The sequence below is a fragment of the Styela clava genome, chromosome 11, assembly GCF_964204865.1.
Source record: "Styela clava chromosome 11, kaStyClav1.hap1.2, whole genome shotgun sequence".
In the NCBI taxonomy this organism is placed as follows: Eukaryota; Metazoa; Chordata; class Ascidiacea; order Stolidobranchia; family Styelidae; genus Styela; species Styela clava.
This window is the reverse complement of record NC_135260.1, coordinates 21,350,848-21,363,703: the sequence shown is the minus strand read 5'-3', so window position 1 is coordinate 21,363,703 and position 12,856 is coordinate 21,350,848. Positions and strand designations below refer to the sequence as shown.

General features: G+C 34.5%; 1 long non-coding RNA gene across 1 annotated transcript; it reads left to right on the top strand.

The window, feature by feature from the left end:
* The first annotated feature begins 355 nt into the window (after positions 1 to 355).
* Positions 356 to 1,334, top strand: LOC144429937 (uncharacterized). Its single transcript, XR_013479185.1, has 3 exons — positions 356 to 440; positions 574 to 661; positions 775 to 1,334. It is a non-coding gene; the product is annotated as an uncharacterized LOC144429937 (long non-coding RNA).
* The last annotated feature ends 11,522 nt before the right edge of the window (positions 1,335 to 12,856 follow it).

Sequence of the window (12,856 nt, the reverse complement as noted above, 5' to 3'; positions counted from 1 at the left end):
TTGATTAAATTGAAGTAGGCATTGTGCGCATTTTTCATCACTGAAATGTCAGTACGTTTTGCTGTAATATGCTGCTTGACGGGTGGTCGATAAAAACCTACAAAATCGATGAGTAGTGAATGCGATTTTGGAACTTGGTTCTGCGGCTGACAATCCATCTCGAACCTTCTCTAGTTACTTAATTAAGTATTAGGTCATTCAAAAAGATTCATTTGAAAAAATGATCTTCATTTAAGGTATAAAATGTTTTAATCGTGGCGTTCCAAATATATTAGCAATGCACGTGGACTCCGACCACAATCGCCCATAATTCCGTCGTTACACGTGTTCAATCTCTCTTGATTTCAACCTTGCAGGCGCACGGTCATTTCGGTCGAGTTCACGTTTGCTCCAGACGTTCGTTCGTGCTCCCCGTTTGCTCCAGACATTGACATGTAAAGGTAGTTATTTTATACTTGTTCTATACTTCATACTCATTATACGTATTATTTTATACATATTTATAGAATATGCTTGCCTAAAATTTCACAGAACAATACAAGATTTTATAGCCGTACTTGTTTTCCATGTCAGGACCAGGAATTTGAAAAAACATTGCAGTTCTACAGAATGGTGAAAACAAGAACTTCAGCGAGGTACGACGATGAACTTCTCGTGACATGTATGTATTTTATTCGTATTATTTATCACTAAGTGTTGTAAAATATCCTTTATTTCTTGTGTTATGTTATTGATGAGAGTACTATAATATAGTACGCCGTGTTTTCATTTCAGGGTTTCAAGATACACTGTCTATAGAATTGCTGATGCATTAACGATGAATCTGAAGAATGGACCTACAAGATGAGTAAACACCATATTACTAGGATAAGATTCAAGTTTATTATTATTTGTTGAGGGCGATAAGGCAAAATTTGTTGAGGGCGATATTTAAGAAATCAAAAATTTAGTGTTTTAGTGGTATTTTAGTAGTGTTAGATTGCTTTTATTTCTCATGCACGCAATGGCAACGATGCTGTTATCCTGGTGCTGAGCTGTTGGTTGCTCAAGTTTAGCATTTACCGTATTTGACTTGTACGTGTGCTCCGTTTACGATTTTCAAACATTTTGATATCAACCTTGTATTGCATCACGCTTGGAATGTGCTTACTTGGAACGACTTAAATCAGTTGTAAAGCGAACTCACGGCGACAAGTTTTTAGCTAAAACCTAATTTGTGTTTAGTGATCCAATGGGCACCGTAGGCACCTGTAGCCGCGCCTATCTGTTAAGCTTGGTCAGAGTATGAATAGACCTAATAATATACAGCACTCGCCTTTAGCCGACATATAGAATGCACGATTTGCTCACGTTTTGTCAATACCTAGTATCTGCGAAATACCTATATATTTCGTACCCACTGCAACATTGTTGATCGTATAGGCGCGAGAATCTTCGAACGAACTCTTCGTTATTAAACGGTCCCTGTACTATATTTTCTTATATTACTATACCAGACTATATTTTCTTGCCTTCCACGTGCATCCGTCATACTGATACCTACCTGGTATATCTTGATAATGACGCTACCGAAAGTAGAACTGATTATTTGTCTTAATCTCTACATCAAATACTGAACTTTAGGTTTCCTACATTTAATTTCATCTTGTCTTTCTGCATCTCTTAAATTGAAACACCCTATGAGTTTTACTGCAGTTTCCGATAATATATGCACAATACAATGTATACACTCCCATATCGATTCTATTTTAATTAACATTGAGAATATAATGGAATGTATGTTTTTTTTTTCCTATGCGAGTATAATAAATAAACAGTGAATAAATATTTCAACGGGATTATCGCACGAATTGGGTTAATCTGGCGTTCCCAGAGAAAAAAAGCTACACCGAGAAAGTGAAAATGACGTGTTGTCTTCGTGTAATTTGACTGGATAATAAAGAATAAAATTTAATACTGTATAAAGATAAAGTAAAAATATTCATTAATGAGGAATTGTATATTCGATAAAAATTGATCGCCTTGGCTTTGTCTATTGGTTTGCACGAGAGTTTGGGGTGATCATTTATTACTTGCAAGAAGCCTAGTATTATCTAAGCCGTTGTATTTAAGAAATTCCTTCTCTCAGTTTTAGGGGAAAAGTATTTTGATAAAATAGACTGTCCAAACAGCAGGCAAAATGGGGAGATAAATGCAAAGTAAGATTATAAATACCTGATAAACTTGACGTTATAATGAAAGAGGGCATGGTAAGTAGTCTTTCACCTTATGTGGGATAGCACCGACATCAGCGTCTGGAGTGCTATCTGTATTAGGTAAGGTTTACTCACTTAATATTCGTTCTCGAATAAGGTAAACATGACTGATTGATCACGATATATTGTTGATATTGACGTATTTATAGAATCAATTTGAAAGTAAATATACGATCTGGCGTGAAAGTTTAAAAAAAATGGATACCCTCATAAGCCTCTACATTCGAAAATACCTGTGGAATGACTGTTTCATTGCTATTGTCAATAAAGTGCACTGAAAGTCTGGTAGCATATTAATATTGTAAAAAGAGGTTCTTAATAACGGTAACTTTTATACGTTAGCAACTATTTCGGTTGATATATCACCTTTTGTGATAGATGTTGTTCCCACCTAGAAATTGACTAAGTATCTTACAGGGGTAATGTTTAGAATGTTTAGAAAAGAGCATGGTATTAGTAGTTAGAATACTTTCAGTATGTCATTCCAAATGATTGATACTGCATACGCTGTCAATTTATTGGTTACCTCTAAAACCCTGTCAGTTTTAATCACCCGTCTATGTCCAGAGGATGTCCGACTATAAGTTACTCTTGCCTTATTTCGAGTAGGAAGTGGTTTCCAAATCATCAATTTTATCTGCTTTTAACGTGCGTACCCAATCTCCACAATATAAACCGATGGATTGGTCTATCATGATAGAATATTCGGTTTACTCAAATGTACCACAGAGAAAAAACAATTACTAAACCATTTAGTCGCTGATTTTCGACAAATATATAAAAAGATTTGTATAATTGGAGGACAATTCATGTACTGTAACAGAGCATTGCTTAATGGTTTGGGGTGTCTCTCTACTTACAATTTCTTGGCAATTGAATAAAATATTTAGTTCCGAGTCTATTTGGGTGACAAAGATTACCTGTAACTGTATGATTTGGAAAAGCAGTTTTAATGGCAGACTATATGTTGAACCGATATATTCCATTATGTACTAAAAAAATAAGCAATGAATTTGCAGTATAACTTATATTGCAGCAGAGACTATTGTGTGTATTGCCGCTCTAGTACCCTCAAATGTTCGTAATGCGAATAGGAATTTTGAAATACGTTTCCTTCTAATTTTCCTGATATTGCATAATTCTGTAATCGAAGCTATGTTCAATGATTAGGGAAAGCGAAATCGTGTCCGGATTCGATTACAGAATCGATTCTTCGCGGAATCGACTAGACCAGCGGTTCTCAAACTATGGGTCGCGACCCACTGGTGGGTCGCAAAAGGAATCTTAGTGGGTCGTGAAAAGATGTAGAAAGCTTTGGATAATTATACTGGTTATTAGGATCGGTAGCGACTGGAATATACGTAAATCTTCAAAATAACAAAAATTAAATTTAAATTCTAATCTGTGAAAGTTTGCTTTTTACGATCTTTTCAAAGGAAGGAAAGTTTGCTACACAAAAAATGACCATGTGGCTTTTTTACGCATAGCAGTTCCGTACACTGTACAGCACTTCTTAACGTGTTTCCCGGAAATTTAGACAGGATTTAAATTTATTTTCTTTTGAATAATATCACTATAGATTTTTTACTAAACATTATATAAAAACCAACAGCCATTGTTTCTATTTGTATTTCTTATACAAAAATTAAATAACAAATATCATATTTGTGATATCACACGATCTTGAATAGTGGTGTGATCTTCACCTTACCTCAGGTCAATGAACCTTTCCTCTCCCACACATTTTAAATTTATTTTAAGGGTAGGGTTTAATTAAAATCATTTTGAAAATTCAATTATTATCTTATTTTCAGGCCAGGTGCTATTTTCGAGGAAACGCGGTAGTTTTGCAATGATTAGCCATTGCTGTGTTCAGTGTCATGTCATAATTTAAGTGGGTCGCCATAAGCTGTGGTAATAAATAGTGGGTCCCAACTCTGAAAAGTTTGGGAACCACTGGACTAGAGGTTAAAATTTGGATTGCAAACAATGTGTAAAGTTTTGTCCCCCACATATATTTATAAACTTCTTTATCACTATGTTAGTTGCTACGGCACCGCAAACTTTACTATATATACATATATATTTCGCTAGAAGGCTTTTACGTTCATTTATTTCTAAAATCTTTGTGGGTTCTGAGGGATTTTTTTGTGCGACTTTGTCTCCTGTGACAGATTGGATACCAATCTACTTAGTTTTGGCCCGTTTGTCCGTCCATATATTTGAACATCGCTCTCTTTGATTTCATATGGTATTGCTTAGGTGATAGGTTTTCTCGGTAAGATAGACGAGGAATCGAGATTCGGAATCGGAATCGAAAATTTAAGAATCGGATAAGAATACTTAGGATTCTTATCAGTGATACCTTACAATATTATGTCTTGTACCTTAACATTTACATCACCTTAAAATTGCTACCCTGGATTAAAAGAATAATTTAAAAGACTGACGTTTAAAAATTAACGGTTATGTAATATTTATTAATTCTTGTTCTTTTTCTAAATAAAACATACCGTTAGATTATGATAATATTTATTTAGAACTTCCTATAAGTCTGGTTCTTCGTCCATAAGATATTATAAACTGACTTCCTGTAACAAGGTGGCATTTTTGTCTAATATTGTATTGTCGTAGAGTGTAGTTTCTATCCTGTCTTAGTTTCCATAAAAGTATCACCATTGCTCTTTGAATTGGTTCTATGGAAGCAACATCTTCAGAAAATAATCAGAGGTTAGGGATAAATAGCTGAAGGTTTCGTCTCCGTCTCGTCCGGGGAAAATTGTTTTGCAATCCAATTTCTAAATTAAAACTGATTTTTCAATCGTTATTGATCAAAGTTTCAAACCAACATTTGGGGCCTGATAGCATTTTGGTTGGATGGTCGTTTGCACTTATAATATCCCTTTTCTGATTCTGAATTGCTTGAATTACTTGCTTCACCAGACACGCAACTGAAATCTTCCGTCGATTCATCACTACGTGCATTGTCATTTCAAACTTCGGCTTCAACTTGAACAGAACCATTTAAGGAGATGTCAGTTGTAGGCGATTTCTCGATTTTCATATTATCGTTCTTCTGAAAAAGCTTAAACTAGAATATGCTTTAATATTTTGGCTGTGGGCTCTTGCCCATACTCATATGCGGCCGTCGACCCAGAAAATATTATTTAGTTATTCCTGATCATCTCTTTTGCACTCGTTATCTAAAATAATAGAAGATTGCCTATTTTACACAAACGAGTTTCCAATTAGCGCTCGACCATAACATACTAAGAATATATTTTCAATGTCAAATATTCATTGAGTTATAACATCGCCTCATCTGCAAAATACCACATGTAGTCGTCTTGAATTACAAAGAGGCAAAAATCGTTTGACCACGGGAGAACAGAGGTCAAAACCAGTAGTTGCAAATGTAACCGCAATCCCATTAGCATACCGTTGCTATCATTTCAAACGTAAAAAAAGCTTTTGTCTCGTAGTTATATTTCTGAATCTACCTTGCAGGTGCGGTTCTAGTGCTAGGTGTTGTATTTGAATTCGATCTAGATGAAGCCATTTCCCTATATATCGTAGCCGCATATAAGTCGGAAAATTGAAAACATAGCGTGAACATCATGTTTATACTTCATACTTCATTTTACACTCCGAAGCGGACAGAATCAAACGGGCGTGACTCTTTAATTTGGAGAGACAGACTTTCAGTATGATTAGCATTTTTTTCATGTTATCGAGTATGTTTTATTGTGATACATTTATTGCTTTTCAATAGTTGATATAATTTTTGTTTGTCGAGGTAATTGCAAAATTTACTTGCTTCTTTTTTGAGTCTACATACAACATTTCCATATAAAGCCACACAATAATTTTTTGACGCCATATCGCTAAAACAAACTATTGCAGTTTGTAGTTCCAAACGAATACAAATGTTTCTGTTTAGGCTAAGACCTAATATTAATTCCGAAAGGAAATTGTTCGAGTATATATACTTGTGTAATATTGTCGCTGACTCGTATGGGTCGTAGAAATGCGTTTCCTCTGGTTTTCTTTTATCCTGATCGGGAGTAGAACAATCTATCAAAATATTTTTACAATAACTTTTTTCCATCCATTTTCGTGTTTTTTTAAACATTTGTATTAGCGCGTTTTGCCGTTGTTTTGAGCAGTTAAGCGTGTTAGAGTAGTAGACGATAATACAGATGTTTAAAAGTGTCAGGCTTTGGTTTCATTACAAAAGTGAGGATATTTTCACAAAGCTGTAAAGCAGTTCCTTGACATAATTTTGTTAGTTGTAAACCTGTTTTTGTCTGTCAGTACATAGCTAATCTTGACATCCTGATTAGGCCCACGATGATAATCCAGCTCAAGAATGCATTCTTGTCATTCGCATTGGGTTTCCAGGCTCGGACATCTCTAGAAACTTTATTTTCGTTTCGCGTGGAGTGTAAATTTCAGGTGCAAATACTACGGGGGTCAGTCTCCGAATTCGTAATAAAAATAAAACAAGGAAAATTGGAATAAAATAACAGACTAACCCTAACCTGATCATTGTGATTGCTTTGACTGTAATTAACCAACTGTTTCAGATTTGTGCATGTTCATGTTTAGTATATTCATTGATAGTGAAAACACATCACTGCTTAGAAGCACACATATATGTATAAAATATATTTCTGTGAGGTATGTATGACTGGAATTCTTTCACTCCCCCTCGTAGTCCGTAGATCGGTAAATGTTATGGACGCGAAATAAATCTTTTACGGGATGGAATCGTTTCGCACATTGATTGAAACAAAATGTAAATTGAGTTATATATATATTTATATATTAAATAAAACTTACTTTCAGTATATCTTCAGTGTTGGTGGGAATTTAGTCTTGTAGTATTTTTTTTATCAAAGTGTTTTAAAAAACTAAATATTATATGAACTGAAAAATTAACAGAACATGGGTTAGAGAAAAAAAATTATATTACGTAAAAGTAATAAAATGAGAAAGATAGCATACTAAAACAGTTTAAAGTGTAGTTTTATATAATTTGAAAAAAAAATGGAGAAAAGAAAAAGTCATAGAAATAGAAAGCAAAAAAATAGTTTTAAAAAATTTGTCGTAAAATAACATTATATAATCATGCTAAAATTGATGTGACAAGGGCCTGTAGAAATTCCAGTATTATGAACTCCTTGTATTATGAACTTTTAACGTAAAAAGTAGGCACATAGCATTTAGTAAAGTACCTTTCGCATTTTGTGAAACTGTTCATTTTGGTGAATGTTTTGGAGATCTGTAAATGATAATTTGAAGGTTTTTATTCATCACCTTGACAGAAATATGTTTTTGCACGAAGTCCAGCGAAAGTAGAAAAATACACTAAATAAAGCAAATACAAAGAAACGTGAGAGATGAAACAGGGTGTGTGTGTGTATTCAAAAGAAAAAGATTTGGTGTTTGTTAATTTCAATAATATCTCTAATTCTTTGCTGTTATACACGTACGTTCGAAATAATAAATTGTTAAAAACAAACAAAAATACGCTTGTTGCGTTAATGTGCCGTCTTGGCAATATTAATTAGTCAAAAGATAACCAAGCTTCTTTTGGCGTTCGAAAATAAAAATGCGACTTCTACTTGCGTTTATACAAATAGGAAAAAGCGCTTACTTGTAATAGGATTGTTTTAAAATAGTATTTTATATTTTTAACGTAAATTAATACTGCAACAATCCGCAATTTCTCGGTATTAAGTCGCGTGCGTTGTTGTTAAGAAATTCTGCGTTTCTACGTTGCGTTTAATACTTTCACATCTGTTTTTGTTGTAAAGACGTCTGAATAAATTTTAACATTTTTTTTTTCGATGTAAAGCAGTACGTATAGTATGATTGTTTTATGCACATTTTTTCAATATAGCAGTATTTTTATTTTTTGTCGTCACATATTCTTTGGTTTCTTGGATTTCTTACGATTTGTCATTTGATCTTATTTAGATCGGTATCGAATTGCTTCCAATTATTCCTCGATTGGTTCACCGCCGGCTTGTGCACTTGATATTATTATGGTCATCAACGGTTGGTGTACTTACTCCTTTCAAAGACGCAGTTTGTCTGCATGGGGATATGGGTAGGCAAAGCAGTTTCGGTGTCTTCTCAGCTTGCCGATCGGGGTTCCTAATATTGCCTAGCTCTGTTGTAATGAAAAACATAATCAATACAATGCCCCAAAACATACCTATATGCCATGCTAGCCTATAACGCCGATAAAATGGGATTTATAAACGACAAGGCGTTTACAAAGTTGTCTTCAACTAGACATTCTATACATTTTGTTTCACAATGAGTTAGCTATACAGCTCGTATATTAATGATGTAGCGCTTTGAAGGAGGCATTTTGCCGTAATTGAATAGTCTTCATTGTGCAATAAGTTTAAAATATCGCTTTGTAAAGTTTCGCTTGCTGCGATTTATTCAATTTGTCTGAGATTCAAAGTTTCCGAAATCAAAATTGGATATAAGATGCATTATCCATTGGCCAAGTCTAGACGTACTGATATGCTAAGAGTTCGATTTTGAAATGTTTTGTAATTTATAGCCGATTTTGTAATTTATAGCAGATTTTAACGCCTTTAAAGAGTGAGAAAGTGTACCTGGAAAGAATTACAGTATACAGAGCTAATTTGTTTTCCAAATTACCTTATTTGGTTTTATTGATAAATAGTATCTGTGGAAGATCTACATACTCGTTGCATCATATTGGAAGTTGGAACGTGCATCTCTGAGCACCTTCGAAGGAGAGACGTAGCTATCTCCTAATTAACAGCCCCCAAACATGCTGCATCTTTACGTTGATAACCGCATACTCGTCTCCGCGCGTCTAAAACTTCAAAGAGTATATCCGAAATTCAATCAACTGGTTGTCATTAGGCCTACAAATACTTCCTTCGTTGGTGTGTGGAATATACCCTGTTGCCTGCAAAATTTGGCCTTAACTTGACAGTGGCAATAAAATTAAAATAAACATGAAAATGACTTCATATGACGTTTCATAACACTTGTATGTACTGAATTAATTGTCCCCGGCTATTTTATAAGTTCGACCTATTTTCTGGTTATTGTCAATTACGATGGTTCATCGGGAAGTTGCAGAGACACACACGCATTTTTCTACACAGTTACTTGGGGAAACCAACGAGGAATGTTGGTTGGTTCGTTGATGTTGGATGAGAGGCGCTGTTAGTTGTGCCAACTTTTTTGTTGTGGTCTTGAAATATGTCAAAATATCGTTTTCGATCTTTTTTGTTGTCGATTTTTTACAGTAACATTTTCACGCAAGCAATATTCGTGTAGCTAATCATATTTGTTAGTATTTCGGGTGCTTACCTGCTAAGAATAACTGGCGTCTCCGACCAGTTTAGCGTTATGATTTCTAACCCCTCTTGGTAGCATCATCACCGTGTGAATACAAGTGAGCACCATCTGCAGGTACGCATTATTTCAATTCGAAACTGAACTGGCCCGCTTTTTTAAAAACCGCCAGATTGAGCGGTTTGCTTGTTTGTAATACATTCTCTATGTACACTCTTAAAATGTTCTAGCGACATGTTGAAGATACCAAAAGTTGCAATGCTTGTGATGATAGCTTCCACTTCTGGGTCATTCATGCGAAAGCTCGGTCTTGTAAAAAAACGAGTCTTCACCAATATGTTCATGTCCGTAAATGATGTGGAACGTGTTGGATACTTTCTCTCTTGAATATCGAATAGGCATTGTCCATGATGCTTCGCAGAGTGAAATGCGGAATCACCACAGCATTCAACAAATAGCCATTGCCGATTACCCCTACAACATATGGATCCATGTTAGCTCGTTTGTCAATACTTTGTCTTGCAGCTTTGCATGAAATAATGTCAGACATTTCATAATTATCTATCTCATTTCTGAATTAAATTATTTAATGAAGGTAGTGTTGTCAATATCATTGCTATATTACCTATTGATGAAAAATATTCATATTTGTTATATCAAACACATGTATACTGTATATACAAACTGTAAACAAAAACTTTATGGGGCGGGGGACGGGAAGGAAAGGGAAATTAGTAAGAGTGAAAAATTTTATAAAGGAAGCGGCGTATTGTTTTGAAGTTCGATATTCACAGCCAAAACAATTGCTTCAAGTTTCAAGATAGTTTGGGACTTCCAAAACACATTTCATGAAACAATAACAAACAAGTCATGGTATAGATACTGCGAATCGGACCAACAGTCAAAAGGTTTCTATCCACGACTATAATGGTTACTTATTCCTCGCTAAAAAGAGTTTGAAATAATCATTCGATCTATCAGATGGCGGCATTTTTTTACCCCCACAACCTTGATTTCGAAAGTTATACTGGGCTTTTGGGCCATATCATTATTGGAAGTAACATCTCGCTTTATTTTCTTGTCACAATATCAGCTGGAGCTTGTTGTCTAGCACCTCTCAGTCGTCTAGGTAGACCTCTTCTTGTTATTTTAGCTCTATTTGACGGAGCTGTAGATGGTTGATCATCAAGTTCTTCAGAATCGCTTCCAACACGGACTTCGAGAATATATTCCTTATTGCTGTCTTCGTTTGAATCTAAATTTGAATAAACAGTGTTACAAACTTACACAAACTCCAGAACCCAATTATATCATGAGAAAAAAATATCAAATTAGCATGAAGTCAAAACATATCTTGATTTTACTCACCATGATCACTCACGACGACCAGTAATATACGATATCATTCATTACAATGTCGGAAGTATTGTTTATTACATATAAAGAAGTTTCATTTACCTATAAAAATTGAAGATGACGCTCTTTTTCTGAATATTAAATGCTGCTCCTGCTGGTCTAAGAATTCTATGTACCCTCCTCCAAGTTGTCATGTTCGTCTGAGGTCGACGATGAAAACCAATATTATAGTGCATTGTTGATCTGAGCATCAATTTTAAAATAATGTTCCAAGTTATATTTATTCGTTTCAATTAGTCTTGAATACTCTTGAATACTTCACCTCCTGAAGGCCAATCAAAGCATCCAAACGAATCAATATTTCCGTAAACGATTCACGAATACGAGAAGCACTGAGCTGATGTTATTCTAGTTAGTGAGGAAATAGCAGGTCGTCACTCGTATTCAGAAAAACTCCTACAGCTCCTGCATAACATAAAATATGCATCGGGTATTTGTATGCTTTGTTAAGCATTAATATATGCAATTTAGACATATTTGATTGACTTTTGCAATCTTCCGTCGCAATGTTATTAATTAATTTAACCTTTTGTTGGTATTTGATGGGTCTATGACTTTGGTTGATCAACCATTCTGGAGAAAAAAATATTCAAAGTCATACACCCGTGTCGTTTACTGTCTATTATGTAGTGTTTCCCTCTATTGTTACTCAACAATAAACGACATAAAAAGGTGAAATAAATGTTCAACGAAATTATGTTCATTTTTGCGGCACACCCTTTGGGAATAGCTGCTATAGACATTAACTGTAAATATTTAAATATAAGGCTGAGAGTTGGATCGTCACGTTATGGCTATGTGTAAGCCATCCTATCTATTAGATAGTTAGAATGACTGGCGCATTGCGAAATGTTTGAATCTTACACCCTGATAAAATAGGGTCAATAAATAGCTGGAAGCGCTATTAACACTGAGTACCTGAATCTAACACCCAAAGTACAAAAACTCATATTGCGTTAGGTATTTTTGAAATTTGAACCTTTACCAGGCATGTCTTAATTGTCGACAAATCACAGCACTGAGTAATAAAAACAGCAGGATTAAAGAAAACTTACCCCTCTACAGAAAAATATATTCTTCAATTTTACCACATAGCCACAGGTACTTACTTTTTGAGGAATAATTGTCATCCTGTAATTATAAGACGTTGTTGTCTTTTTCATATCATGCAAGTGCTTTATTTATCCTCAATACATACAAAAAATAACACTAGGTTTGTTTCACAGTCAATGTATTCAGCAGGTCTGAGATGGAGTCTGATTTCTGCAAGAAAATATATTTATTAATGACAAGATGAAAAATGGTTGGATCGTTGGCTTTATGTTTAAAATATTATTTATTTGATTGCAGAATATCTAAAATGTTCAAAAGGAAAATTGCATAATTAGTACCACCCTAACGATAGGTTTCAAACTTTCAGTACTAGAGGTTGATTGAAATATTTCATGACTTGTAGGCAAGGTATTTCACGATAAACCTTGAAAACTTGTATCGACATAGTCTTTATTCAGCCACGCTTCTCTATATTCAGCTACGCTTGTCTGTATTTGTAACGATTGTACATCTATGTTGGCAAACTTTGTTCTCACTTGGGTAACGAAGACCTAGCCGTACCAGTCGGTATCGATGATCGAGATTCGTGTCTATGTTTGAGAATAACTCTTGTATTTGATTTTATAATGCATTTTGGAGTTTGATTTAAAAGTACATAACTTAGTGATTTCAAAGTTTTGAAAACGAATTAAATGACGTTGTACTTACCATAAATACTAATTGATTCTATCTTTTTGTTCAGGAATATCCGCTGACAATATCTAAATATGCTCGAT